Source organism: Mus caroli, chromosome X, assembly GCF_900094665.2.
Source record: "Mus caroli chromosome X, CAROLI_EIJ_v1.1, whole genome shotgun sequence".
Classification (NCBI taxonomy): Eukaryota; Metazoa; Chordata; class Mammalia; order Rodentia; family Muridae; genus Mus; species Mus caroli.
The window spans coordinates 130,678,537-130,693,852 of record NC_034589.1 but is presented as its reverse complement, the minus strand read 5'-3'; the positions used below and the strand labels follow the sequence as shown (position 1 = coordinate 130,693,852).

At 37.5% G+C, this 15,316-nt stretch overlaps 1 pseudogene across 1 annotated transcript; it reads right to left on the bottom strand.

The window, feature by feature from the left end:
- Positions 1-12,710: 12,710 nt before the first annotated feature.
- On the bottom strand, positions 12,711-14,014 carry LOC110287137 (annotated as a pseudogene). The gene has a single exon (XR_002377182.2). The product of XR_002377182.2 is annotated as a histone-binding protein RBBP7 pseudogene (transcript).
- Positions 14,015-15,316: the final 1,302 nt, after the last annotated feature.

Below are 15,316 nucleotides of genomic sequence, written 5' to 3'. Positions count from 1 at the left end.
TCATTTAGAGCATATGCTCTGAGAGTTTTCATATACTCACAGGTTTATTCAAGGGTTAATACAAACAGGTTCCCCTTTATCAGTTGGTTATGATTTGCTCTTTCACTCCAGCTCCCTGCAAACACTAATATACTGCCTCTCTCTAGACATCTACTTATTTTGGATATTTCAGGTAAATGAAATTGTACAAATGTGATCATTTGTGTTTGCCATTTTAAATTTAGAATATTTTTGACATTTCCATGTCCTTTGAATACTTCCAAATCGTGCTACTTTCCAGTGAATACACACTCAAATATATGAGCCTGTGGGGACCGTTATTATTCAAACTGCCACAGTATCTAATACTTTATACAGTAATTTAAAACAATATTTAAAAAAAGAGATAAAAGAGATCATGCCATTTGACAAAATATGAATGATGAGTAGAATAAGCCAGTTATAGGAAGAAAATTATTGTGTGATCTCTTTTACACATAGAATCTAAAAATTGTCATATGCATAGAATAAAACAGTGATTATTAGGGGCAAGCTAGGGAAGCAAGTGGAGAGATGCAGGTCAAAGGACAAAAAGGAGCAGTCTACAGAGCTAACATACAACAAAAGTCCTAGTTAATAGTAGTGTATTGTATTCAGGAACTGTGTAAATATGTAGATTGCATATTATTTTGTCATAAAAGGAAAACGGATAATGGTGTGAGATGATTAGTAACTTTTCTATCTTAAATAGGCACATCAAAATCTATATTTGAAATATTTTATAGTAAACACTTGTTATTTATATACTTTTTCTAGTAGATTTGGCATTTTGCAGAATAATGTTATGTAATTTTCATTATGTACTTTACACCCTGACCACTGACACTGAGTAAAAATCACTCTTACAGGGTATGTGGTTGAAATTGAGTGACCAAATACAATTTCTTCCTTTTGTAAACCTCCTTGCATCCCCACACTGAATCCAGTCTGGGAGAAGTGAAAGTGTGAATTAATTTCCTATGACATGGAAGTGAAAACACAATCCATTTTCACCTCATTACTTTCCAATTGCCTCCTCTATGGGGCATTTGCGAGTCTTATCTTCAAGGGAGAACAATTCTTGCAAATCTCTGCTGGAAACTTGGCCTTCAGTTAATTATTTTCAGAATAAAAACATGTAATAAGCCCTTTGTATTGGTTGAGCTTTCTGTTTTCTGGAAGTCCTGCTGAGACTCTGGATCATCCGGTCTGAAAATTTCTTAGAAAAAAATATGATTATGATTGTCAAGATATTGCAAGGAAAGATTTTGGCCTAAATGTGCATTTAATTAACAAGATGACAAACTAAAATCTGAACATTTCCTTATCTTATTTTGCTCAACCAGTGAAGTGTCCTTCATACTATTTATTTTATATTCTCTTCTTCTTATCTAGTTCCAATCTTCACCCCTCACACGAACTCAAGTCAAAATAAAAAATTATGCAGACAATATGTGACTTTTCTCTCCATACCTTCCCAAACAGAAAAAAATATGTACTTATGGACTTACTGTCATGGTTCAGTTTTTCTGTTACCTTTGATTATATTTTCTGATATTAACATAAATCTATCAACTTTTTCAGTAACAAAGTATTTTATGAAAATAAGGATTGAACATAGCATTTCACCTGTGCTAGATAATCACTCTACCACTGAGTTATGTCGTTAATCAGAGTTTTAAGTATGTGTTTGGCATAACTTTATCATTTTATTTTCAATGTTTCTGAGTTGTAGTATTGATATGTTGTCTTTTCAAAATTTCATATATGTAACAACAAGTAAAGAAAAAGAGGCTGGAGGCCTTGAATTTGAGAGAGAACTAGGAGTGTTGGATATATGGATAAACAGTAATTTTTCAGTCCATGAAGCTGGATGTCTCAGCTGGTTTTCAGAATATACTGGAATCCCAAAGAAGTAGATTCTAATGCCAGGGAAGGAATGGACTTGTTAGTGAGGTCAGAGCAAGCAGGAAGAGCACAAGCTTCCTTCTTCCTCGCCCTTATCTAGGCATTCAATAAAAGGTGTGGCTCAGATTAGAGGTGAGTTTTATCACCTCAAAAGTTCTGGATTGAAGGTGTGTCTGCCGACTTCAAAAATCTGGACTAGAATTATATCTTTCCACCTTAAAATCTCTCACAAGTGTGTCCCTCTGTTTGGGGGTTTTAATTCATTCCAGATGTAGTTAAATTGACAACTAAGAATAGCCATCACAATTACAGTAATTTTCATAATGTTCAAGTGTATTGCTTGCTGGATTTTATGTAGATGCTCATGTAAGGACTGCAACAAAATGAAATGATTGCATTGCTCCAGAAAGCTCCTTCATGTCCTCCCCTAGTACTTATTTCCTAAAAGTACCTATAATGACTTGTCTCGTTATAGATCTTGACAGTTATTAGTCTCTGTATAAATGACATAACATAGCATATGTTCTTTGACACTTAGCTTTTTAAATGTTAATTCAAACTTTTGAATTGAGTAATGGGTGAGGAGAGATGGCTTAGTGGTTAAAATGCCATTTGAACACATCACATAATATGTATATCAAACAAATAATCTATGTTTGACATAATTATCATTTGTGAAGAAATTATTTAATATCAATCTTTCATTTACAATTTTGAAATATATTCTGGCTTAGTAACTACTATTGCTTAGGTATACAACAGATCTTGAAGCTCCTCTTGTTTCCCCCACCCCACCACATTGGGCATCATAGTGAGCTTCATCCCTGTTGTTGTTTTGCAATCTGTTGTTTAACATTAATTTGTGGTGTTTATATAAATGTACAACAATGTATCTATTCCCTTTCCTACCAACTGATCTTTGCATTGTTTCCAGTTTGGAAATGTTTTAAATAAAGTCAGTGTGGATATATATTTCTGTGTTGTGAAGAGACCTCATTTACTTTCTATAAAGAGTCAGAATAGCTAGACTGTAGTGCCTAAATATGATCAGCTCTGTGAGATAATGGCAGAAATCATTCAAATTGATACATTTACCAGTAATCTTTGTTGTTTTTTTATTTTTCAAGGTATGGTTTCTTTGTGTAGCCCTGGCTGTCCTGGAACTTGCTCCACAGACCAGACTGGCCTCAAACTCACAGAGATCCACCTGCTTCTTCCTCCTGAGTACTGGGATTAAAGGCGTGAGTCACTGCTACTCAGTTTAGTAATTTTTTAAAATTCCACTTACTCTATATTTTTTCTGAGGTTGGTATTGTCAATAAATTTTATTTTGAACTATTTTGGAGGCTATGTACTGGTATTTCACAATGGTAGGTAATGAGTTAAGATTCTTGTACTTATTGGCATGTATTCGCTCTTTATAGTGAAAAGACTATTTGCATAATTTACTCATTAAAAAAATCTTCATTCTAGTTGGGCAATGGTGGTAGGCCTGGTGGCACAGGCCTGTAACACAGGCAGGAGAATCTCTGAGTTTGAGACTAGCCTGGTCTAGAGAGCAAGTTCCAGGGCAGCTAGAGTTACATAGTGAGACCCTATCTGGAAACGGTTTCTGCTAACTGAATGTAACTTAAGCACCACGAAATACTTGAAACCATGATAACATGAACCATCATATGCCAGGCATCATGTGTGACTCTGTGATTGTTAGAGTGGGGAAGAGGAGAGAGAGGGAAGGGGAGGAGGAGGGCGAGAGGGAGATGGAGAGGGAAAGAAAATGAATGCTATGGTCTGAATGTGTGGTAACCTTAATTCCCAATGCAAAAGAATTGGCAAAATGGTTTGTGTGTTCATATTTTACAAGCAAGCTAAAGGGTAGCAATTTTCCTATATAATTTGCATATGTTGTAACTATGGTCCTCAAATGTTATCTAGCCTGATGGACCCTGATTTTTTTTTAAATCACTATCCTCAATGGCCTTCCTAAACTGGAGGCTTTTTTTTCTTTCATTTTATGAAATAGGGTGTCACTATTGCACTAGCTGCTTGGAACTTGCTGGGATGTAGCCCAAGCTTACCTAAAACTTTCCATCCTCCTGCTCTAGCCCCCCTTAGTTCTGGAGCTATAGGCATGTGCAACCACACTAGCTTGACCTCCAGCTTTTGCACTTTTCATTCTTCTTGACATGCTTTGCATCCCCAATCCCCTACTCATACATCTGGGGATGCCAGTATATAGTATGAATATACATACCCTTGTGCTTCTGGGCAGTGACAGTGAGCTGTTGCTGGATCACAAGGGTAGACATGCAATACTCTACAGTGGAGTAGGTGTTGCTAAAGTATGATGTTTAAGATGCATGGTAAATACATTTTTATTTGAAATATTTTTTTCAATTTATCAGTTTATTGGAATATTTTACATGTATTAAACTTTAAATTGTGACACTTCAAAAGAAATATCTCTAGTCATATTTCAAGGCTTTGGTCAAGGAATATTTCTTTGGGATGTTGAATAATACTAATAATACTAGTAATAATACATAGTAATACTTATATAATATTAAACAGTATATTATTAAAATTATTAGTGATACATTATAGTACATACTATTAATATAGTTATTATATTTAAATATAATAATAAATAATATAATAATTATTTTTATTACTATAATTTGGTTCTTCAAGATAGGGTTTCTCTGTGTAGCCTTTGGCTGTGCCGGAACTCACTCTGTAGATCAGGTTGCAACTCACAGACATCCTTCTGTCTCTGCCTCCAGAGTGCTGGGACTAAAGGCATGCACAATAACACCCAGCAAAGTTGAAGACTTATAGTGTGTTTTGTTTTTGTTTTGTTTTGAGAGAAGGTTTCACTGTCTATCCTGGAGTTTACTATAGAAATACAGACTACTGTAGGAATCCTCCCTTTTTTATTTATATACTTCGATTTTCTAGTGGATTTAGTGTTTCAGGAATTACAATATGTAATTTTCATACATTTAACATGAAGCCACTGACAATGGATAACATCTTTTTTTTAATTACGTATTTTCCTCATTTACATTTCCAATGCTATCCCAAAAGTCCCCCATACCCTCCCCCCCACTCCCCTACCCACCCACTCACACTTTTTGGCCCTGGTGTTCTCCTGTACTGGGGCATATAAAGTTTGCCAGTCCAATGGGCCTCTCTTTCCAGTGATGGCCGACTAGGCCATCTTTTGATACATATGCAGCTAGAGTCAAGAGCTCCGGGGTACTGGTTAGTTCATAATGTTGTTCCAACTATAGGGTTGCAGATCCCTTTAGCTCCTTGGGTACTTTCTCTAGCTTCTCCATTGGGGGCCCTGTGATATATCCAATAGCTGGCTGATCCAATATATATAAAGAACTCAAGAAGGTGGACTCCAGAAAATCAAATAACCCCATTAAAAAATGGGGCTCAGAGCTGAATAAAGAATTCTCACCTGAGGAATACCGAATGGCAGAGAAGCACCTGAAAAAATGTTCAACATCCTTAATCATCAGGGAAATGCAAATCAAAACAACCCTGAGATTCCACCTCACACCAGTCAGAATGGCTAAGATCAAAAATTCAGGTCACAGCAGATGCTGGCAAGGATGTGGAGAAAGAGGAACACTGCTCCTCCATTGTTGGTGGGATTGCAAGCTTGTACAACCACTCTGGAAATCATCTGGTGGTTCCTCAGAAAATTGGACATAGTACTACCGGAGGATCCAGCAATACCTCTCCTGGGCATATATCCAGAAGATGTCCCAACAGGTAAGAAGGACACATGCTCCACTATGTTCATAGCAGCCTTATTTATAATAGCCAGAAGCTGGAAAGAACCCAGATGCCCCTCAACAGAGGAATGGATACAGAAAATGTGGTACATTTACACAATGGAGTACTACTCAGCTATTAAAAAGAATGAATTTATGAAATTCCTAGGCAAATGGATGGACCTGGAGGGCATCATCCTGAGTGAGGTAACCCAATCACAAAGGAACTCACACAATATGTACTCACTGATAAGTGGATATTAGCCCAGAAACCTAGAATACCCAAGATATAAGATACAATTTGGTAAACACATGAAACTCAAGAAGAATGAAGACCAAAGTGTGGACACTTTGCCCCTTCTTAGAATTGGGAACAAAACACCCATGGAAGGAGTTACAGAGACAATGTTTGGAGCTGAGAAGAAAGGATGGACCATCTAGAGACTGCCATATCCGGGAATCCATCCCATAATCAGCTTCCAAACGCTGACACCATTGCATACACTAGCAAGATTTTGCTGAAAGGACCCAGATAGAGCTGTCTCTTGTGAGACTCTATCAGGGCCTAGCAAACACAGAAATGGATAACATCTTATACTGAGTAGATAATCAAAAAATGATTACGTATGTACTATGAATAAATTGAGATTCATGGCTTTTCATTTTCTTCTTTTACTGGTGTATTTTGATAAGCAGAAGGTTTTAATTTTGATGAAGTAGAATTTGTTATTTTTCCCTTTCAATATTGATTCTGATGGTCTTCCAGTTTAGAAACGTTTGGCTACCATGGAGGTCCTTAAGTTATTCTTCTAAACTTAAGAAGTTTGTGCTTTTTATTGCATGGTGTAACTTGAAGCAGGGATCACCCCCCCTCCCCCAGTAAACAGCAATCTTTTTTGCTTCAACCTCTCAAGTGCTGGGGTTACAGGCATGTAGTAACAGACTTGGTAGATCTTTTTAAAATTATTTCTAGTTGTTTGACAGTGAGTATATACACATACAAATGATTATGTCTGTTTATTTTTATACAGCACTTTGTTATGTTCACTTAAATATTTTAAATGTGTAGATTCTTTTGAATAGACTGTATGAATAGTTATGTTATCCTTTAGTTTATGTGGGCATCCAAGAGAAATAACAAAAGTGTGTGTTGTTTTATGGGCTTCTGGAGCTTCTTGGATAACTTGATGTTCCACACCTCTGGCACTTAATTTTTGTTTAGTATACCATAGCTTCTGGAAAAAGCTTTTTCCAGTCTCTAGTTTTCTGGCTTCTACAAGTACTCAAATTTTAACACATAGCATTAATGGCTCTACTGTAATGGGAGGCTGGGGGTGGGTAACCAACTGCTTTCTTTTTGACTGAACAATATTTTTGTTAAGATAGACACCTTATATCATTTATCTATTGATGGATATTGATCTGTTACTCCCCTTTTAACTATTGTAAATAATGCTGCTCTAAATATATTCCCATATGTGTATTTGCTTCCACTACTTTGGGGTATTGGATATCGTTTTCTTTTACTGTGATGTGTTTGCTCTTCATCAGGATCATAATTGCTGAATAACTTGGGAAATGTCTTTTGACCTCTTCAATATCGTGTGTGTGTGTGTGTGTGTGCGCGCGCGCACGCACATGCATGCATGCACACATGGGGGTGAATGGTTGGCACGAATTTTTCCTTTAGTATTTGGTGGTTTTCACCAGGTGAAGTAATTTCTTCCAGGCTGTCTTAAATAGAAAATTTTTAATTAGTTGTACAATCACTTTATTTGTATATCTGTTTAAAATTGTCTTTTTGTGTTTTTTCTTGCGTATCCTTTAAAATCTTATTTATTGTTATTTTGTGTATAATATATATGGGGGAGGTGTCATGAAATACTTATGTAGGACATTTTCTGGAGTTTTTTCTCTCTTCCCACCTTTGTGTGGGTTCTAGGGATTGAACTCAGGTCATTGGGCTTGTGTGGCAATCACTTTACCCACTGAATTATCTTAATGGCCCATATTTAATTTTAGCTGGGTTTTTTGGTTTGTTTTTGTTTGTTTTGGTAATTTGTGTGTGAGAATGAATGTAATTTTTTATGGTGGAAAATGTGTTTATTTAGAATTAACTAGCTGACATCCGTTTAGATGATCCCAATCTTGTTGGCACCATCTAGAGCATGATAATCAGGAGCCAACCTAAGATAGACCTTCTTTGCTCCATCAGGCCTCATCAGGGTATTGACCTTGGCCACATCAGTGTCACCGAGTTTCTTCACATTCCATTTGATCTGGTGCTTGCTGGCCTTCACATCCACAATGAGTTGTTGTCCTCTACCTTCTTCATGGCTGAATCAGTGGTCAGGGGGAATTTGATAATGGCATAGTGCTCAAGCTTCTATCTGCTGGCCAAAAGGCAGGAATGAGTATGTTTTATCTATGCTACATAATTTGTTATTTTATCATTGTTTATTGTATTTTATATTTTTATTAAAATTGATTTATCTGTGGTGGTCTCTCTCTCTCTCTCTCTCTCTCTCACACACACACACACACACACACACACACATGCGCGCGGGCGTGCCACAGAGCATGTGTGGAGGTCAGAAGACAAGTTGCAGAAATTATTTATCTTCTTCTACCATGTGAATTCCATTATTTTCCTTTCACTGTATGTGGGTCTCAGGTTGAACTCAGGTCCTCAGGCTTGATGTCAAGTGCGTTTTTATGCCAAGCTATCCTATATTTTTATATATGTAAGCTATGTCTTCACTTTATTTTTCATTTTAGTGATTAACCTTTTCTCTGCTTCCCTTGTTAATACTGGTCAATGATTGCCAGTTTGTTAACCATTTCACAAAATTAACTTTGTATCTGGTAATGCTCTCAGTTACCTCTATTCCCTATTGCCATGCATGATAATCTTCATTATTTCCTTCTGCTCGGTGACGTTAGCTTCTTTTGCTCCCCCCCCCCCTCATTCCTTCAGGTGTAAAGATGCTTCTTCTGTTTATAAACAGTCACTGTAGAAATGGCCCTTTGACCACTGAATTCATTATGTACCACAGATTTTGGTATGCCAAGTTATTAAAAAACAGAATCTTCCAAAACATTTTTAATTTCCCTTGTGACTTCTTTGATCTATTGACTGTGTAAGACCACAATGTTTAATTTCCATACATTTATGGATTTTCAGGGTTTTTTTTTTGAAACAATGATTTCTGAATCTGCTCTGTGGTACTCAGAAGAAATCCATTTCATGAGGAATCTTTCTCAATGTATTAAGTAAGAGTATTTGGGGGGACTTAATAAATGATCTATTACAGAGAATGCTCAGTGTGGGTTTGAGATGAGTCTTTCTATTTGAGGCTGTCAAGGGTTGAGTTTGTATTTCGGTTGTTTGGCTTATGGTGCTGCACTTCTGATCTTCAGTCTATATGTTCTGCACAGCATTAAATGAGAAGAAGGGGCCCTGGTGGTCTATTGGGTTTTGTTTTGTTTTGGGTGGGAGGAAGAGGTGAACCATTTAATTTTTCCCTTTTATTGAGCATAGTTTTTGAAATCACAGAATGTATCATGATTATGGTTTTCCATCCCTGTACTCCCTCCAGCTGCTTCTCAACTCCCCTCCTATTAGATCCATTGCCTTTCTCTCTCTCTCATTAGAAAACAAACAGGCTTCTGTGAGATAATAATAAAATAAAATTTAATATAGTAAGGCAAAACAAAAACTAATACATGAGAATTGGACAAAGAAAACAATCAAGAAAGAAGCCCATTTGTTCACACACTCAGGAGTTCCATAAAAACACTAAACTGGAAGCCATAGTATATATGCAAAGGCCCTATAGGATAAAGCAATACAAAACCTACACAAATTAAATAAAATAAAAATTTAAAAAGATAGAACTTTAAAAAGGAAGAGCCCTGACATTATGAGGCAAGGAACCTCCAAAGCTGCCACTGAGTTCACTTTCTGTTGGCCATCTACTGCTGGACATGTAGCCTACCCTTGGGACTGCAAGCTGGTACAACCACTCTGGAAATCAGTCTGGTGGTTCCTCAGAAAATTGGACATAGTACTACCGGAAGATCCAGCAATACCTCTCCTGGGCATATATTCAGAAGATGTCCCAACTGGTAAGAAGGACTCATGCTCCACTATGTTCATAGCAGCCTTATTTATAATAGTCAGAAGCTGGAAAGNAGGAATGGATACAGAAAATGTGGTACATTTACACAATGGAGTACTAGTTTGCTATTAAAAACAATGAATTAAAAAAAAATAAAAATAAAAACAATGAATTTATGAAATTCTTAGGCAAATGGATGGATTTGGAGGATATCATCCTGAGTGAGGTAACCCAATCACAAAAGAACACACATGATATATACTCACTGATAAGCAGGTATTATCCCAGTAACTTAGATTACTCAAGATACAATTTGCAAAACACATGAAACTCAAGAAGAAGGAAGACCAAAGTGTGGATACTTTGTTCCTTCTTAGAATAGGGAACAAAATACACATGGAAGGAGTTACAGAGACAAAGTTTGGAGCTGAGATGGAAGGAAGGACCATCCAGAGACTGCCCCGCCTGGGGATCTATCCCATATACAACCACTAAACGCAGACATTATTGCACATGCCAGCAAGATTTTGCTGAAAGGACCCTGATATAGCTGTCTCATATGAGGCTATGCCAGTGCCTGGCAAATACAGAAGTGGATGCTCACAGTCATCTATTGGATGGAACTCAGGGCCCCTAATGGAGGGGCTAGAGAAAGTACCCAAGGAGCTGAAGGGGTCTGCAACCCTACAAGAGGAACAACAATATGAACTAACCAGTACCCCCAGAGCTCCCATCTCTAGCTGCATATGTAGAAGAAGATGGCCTAGTCGGCCATCAGTGGGAGGAGAGGCACTTGGTCTTGTGAAGATCATATGCCCCAGTACAGGGGAATGCCAGGGCCAGGAACTGGGAGTGGGTGGGTTGGGGAGCAGGGCAGGGGGAGGGTATAGGGGACTTTGGGGATAGCATTTGAAATGTAAATGAAGAAAATATCTAATTGAGAAAATGCCTTACAGCTCAATCTCATTGAGGCATTTTCTCAACTGAGGCTTCTTTCCCTGTGATAACTTTAGCATGTGTCAAGTTGACACACAAAACCAGCCAGTACAGATAGTAATTGAATTAAAAGAATACCTTTTCACAATCCCTTTGCATGAGTATTATGGGGAAAGGTTTCTTTCTTAGTACCTACTTATAAATAATAGTTGTCCAATAAAAAGATATAATTGGGAAGTCTCACCACGAGGAATGTTAAACAGTCCTACCTTATGCTAATATTTTGTACAATGACCTTTAGAGATGATTTGTAAACAGTTTTCTAAAGCTATAATTTATCATATGGTTGATATTTTTCTGGATGATTCAGAGGCAGACAATGTGTATCCTAGAAAAAAATGTTTGACGAAGTAAAGAAAATTTTGCCTTGTTGGGGATTATAAATTGTTCCTGAAAAGATACTAAGTGGAGAGTCTATTAATTATCTAGGGTATAAGATAGGTATACAGAAAATTTGACCACAGAAAATACAAATCAGGAGAGATCAATTATAAACTTAATGATTTTCAAAGATTTTGGAGAGATATTAATTGGTTAATGCTCACAAAATGGATTAACTATTCAAGAGCTACATAATTTATTTCAAACCTTACAAGGTGATAAGGACTTAAATAGTCCAAGAAAAGTATCAGCTTGTCTCCGGTAGAAAAGAAATTATAGGATATGCATGTTGAGCATTTGAATCTAAAGCTGGATTGTATTTTAGTTATTTTGCTTCCTACTCATTCTCCCACAGGTATTTTTATGCAGAGGGAAGATAATATCTTAGAATGGGTATTTTTAGCACATAGAGTAAAAATTAAATAACAATGTACAAAAGATTTCTGAATGGATCCTGAAAGGAAAAATGAGACTTTGTCAATTGGCAGGAATAGACTCACAGCAGAAATTATGGGACCTTTTTACTAATGCTGAAATTGCCTGATTATGGGAAGAAAATGGCAAAGAACTTGAAGTAATTTTTTTGGAAAAGTTTAACAACATGTAAGAGTTTCCTAAAATGTAAGAGGCTTCAGTTTATAGAAAGAACTAATTGGATTGCAAGTTTTGCTGAGTATATTAGCCTGGCCTGGCATCTGTGGTTTCTTAGAGTCTATATCTTTCCAGGACCTTCTGTCTTCTTGGATCTGTATTGAGAGGTCAGGTCTTCTTCTAATAGGTCTGCCTTTATATGTTACTTGGTCTTTTTCCAAATTTTTATATTTTTACCTATATACACTTATATGTACATCTATACAATACATTTCTATTCTTTCTTTGTTGAATATATTTTGTATTTTACTTATTATGTTTTGAGGGTAATTTCTTTTCTAGTCCCGTGTATTTGGTGTTTCATATGCTTCCTGTACTTTATAGAGACATCTCTTTTTTTTAGGTTAAGGACATTTTTTTCTATGATTTTGTTAAAAATATTTTCTGCACCTTTGACCTATGTTTCTCCTTCTCCTTCTAATTCCTATTATTCTTAGATTTGTTCTTCTCACAGTGTCCCAGATTTCCTGGATGTTTTGTGCCAGGACTTTTTTTTTTTAAACTTTATTTCTGCAAAGCCAATCAAGAAGTGTTGGAAGGAAAAAGTGTAAAAGTTATCCTCGCATATTTGGGAACTTGAGCAAGCACTTTTAAAAGTTTGAGAAAATGACAGTTGAATCAAAGGCAATACCCAGCAATGTGTGTCTTAAAACAATGATGTCCGTTCTTAAGCAACATTCCTTTTTATCCCCTAATAGCTACAATATGATACAGTACGGAACAGCTCACTTGAAAATGCTAGAATCAGAGGGTAAAGAATGCCAGAAGCCACCCCACTTACATTTCCTAGTATACAATACCTTTTTGGCGCTTGACAAGTCACGCATTCATGTAGCAATACATTCAATAAAAACAACTCATACTTTGGGTTTAAGATCCTTGCCCCTCCAGTTCCGATGCTGTGACATCTGACTCTTCATCATTGTAAATATTTTCAGCCATCTGCCATATCTGCATGATGTTATCTTCAGACACAGAGCAAATGACCCAAGGTTCATTGGGATTCCAGCTGAAGTCAGAAATCTTGGCAGTGTGCCCTCCATGAATAAACAGGAACTCTGGAGGCCCATCTTCTGCATCTTCTGCTGATTGTTCTTCTCCAATTTTACTTAAATCCCACACATTCAGGTGGCGATCAGTACCACTTGAAGCCAGAATAGTTTCATTATGTGGAGACCTGTGGACCTGGAAAATTTCATCCTTATGCGATTCGAAGGTGTGGTGTTTTAGTTTCAGATTACGCAGGTCCCATAAAGCTAGAGTCTTATCTGCAGAGCCAGTTGCCAGAATGAACTCGCTGTAGGGATTGAATGAGAGGCAGTTGACCTCAGCAGTGTGTGCATCCACCAAATGGCTTGGCTTAGAAGTGGTATTGGATCTGGTGTCCCATATCATAAGTTTCTGATCATCAGCAACAGATCCAAACAAGGACTCATGCAGCAGATGCCAGGCCACATCCTCTACAACAGCTGGGTGGCCAGTAAAGATTGGTTTAGCATCCACAGTTTTGCCTTCCTTTGGTCCTGCATTTATATCCCACAGGCAGACAGTATGGTCATCAGATGCACTCAGGAGATGCCCACTCAAATTAGAATTCCAGGAAAGACCATAGCCTTCCTTTTGGTGACCTCTTAATCTAAGATCAGGATTACATTCTCCACTTGGATCTGGTTTTGCAGGGTGTTTTGTATAGTCAAAAACCAAAGCATCAGAAGATGGTGTTTTTGTGGCAATGATGTGAGGATTCTGTGGCATATAACGAGCATGATTTACTTCTCCTTCATGATTAATTTTAATTTCACATTCATTTTTCCCTGTTACAGAACCAAAGCCACCGAATTCTCCCTTGTCACTGTCACAATGGGAAGCATCAAACTGTGCATCATCATTGGGAATATGAACTCGAGCAACCACCAGATGGTTCTGCTCATCAGATGTATGAGTGAGTGCCCAGCAGTAGCCAATGAAGGGCATAATCCTTTCCTTCTGGTTTAGTCCTTCAGGAAGCCACTGAACGGTAAGACTGGGCCACTGAAGAGCATGGGTCATAACCAGGCCATGCAGAAACGGTGTTTTCTTCTTCCAGATTTTATATTCCTCATTGATGGCATGCTCCTCCACAGTATCTTCAAACATCTCTTTACTCGCCATCTTGCGTCGGGTCGTTTCTCCCCTCCACCCCCCACCCCCTTGGACACCTTGGACTTCTCTCTCACTAGTCAAGAGCAGCCCAGCAGGCGCTTCTTGCCTCTCCCAGGTACATCACTCAGTCCTTGCTCCAAAAAGCCTGAGTTCGTTGCCGCTGCAATCGACTCTTGTGCCTCCTCCCTGCTGGTGGGTAGCGAGGTCTGAGCTGCTCTCTTCTCTCTCCCTCTTTTTCCTCTTTTTTTTTTTTTTGGTTTGATGTTTTCTTTGACTGAGGTATCTTCTATTCATTCTTTAGTGTCTGACAGTCTTTCATCTCTTGTATTTTTGGATGAAGTTCTGTTTGAATTTCTAAAATTTTCATTTACAAGTTTCTTTTAGTTTGGGTTCTCTTATTGTTTATCTTATTTTATTATGTTTTTTTCCAAGATAAAATTTCTGTGTGTAACCCTGGCTGTCCTGGAACTTGATCAACCAGGTTGACCTCCAACTCACATTTCAAATTGTGCACCACCATGAACTGTTAGGTTTTCTTTATTGGTTCTATTTCAACTTTCAGGAATTGAACTTTTTTTATTCATTTCTTTAGCGTCTTATTTAGGGTTTCTATTGCTGTGATGAAACATCATGAGCCAAAAGCAAGTTGGAAGAAACAGATTTATTTGGCTTACACTTCCATATTGCTGTTCATTACTGAAGACAGTCAGGACAAAAACTCAAACAGGGTAGGAATCTGGAGGCAGGAGCTGATGCAGAAGTTGTATAGTGGTACTGCTTACTGTCTTGCTTTACATGACTTGCTCACTTAACATAGGTTGGGTCTTCCCCCAGAAAATGTATTACAGCTGGATCTCATGGAGGCATTTCCTCAACTGAGGCTTCTTCCTCTCTGCTGACTCTAGCTTGTGTCAAGTTGATACACAAAACCATCCAGTACATTTAGTATGTGTTTTCATAGATGTATTTAGGGGGCTTATTCTTTTCCCCTTTAAGAATTACTGTTATTCATAAAGGCTATTTTAAGATCTTTGCCTTATGCTTCAGCTGTGTTGCAATTCTCACAGTCTACTATGGTAGGGTTACTGGGCTCTAGTGGAAACATATTGTCTTGGCTGTTACTGGTTATGTTTTTATACCAGTGTCTGTACATCTAGATGGGTTTTGGAAGATTGTTATTCTAGGTCAGCAGTTCTCAAGCGATGGTTGGAGTTGACAGACCCTTTCACAGGGCTCACCTAAGCTCATCAGAAAACATAGATATTTACATTATGAGTCACAACAGTAGCAAAATTAGAGTTATGCCATAGT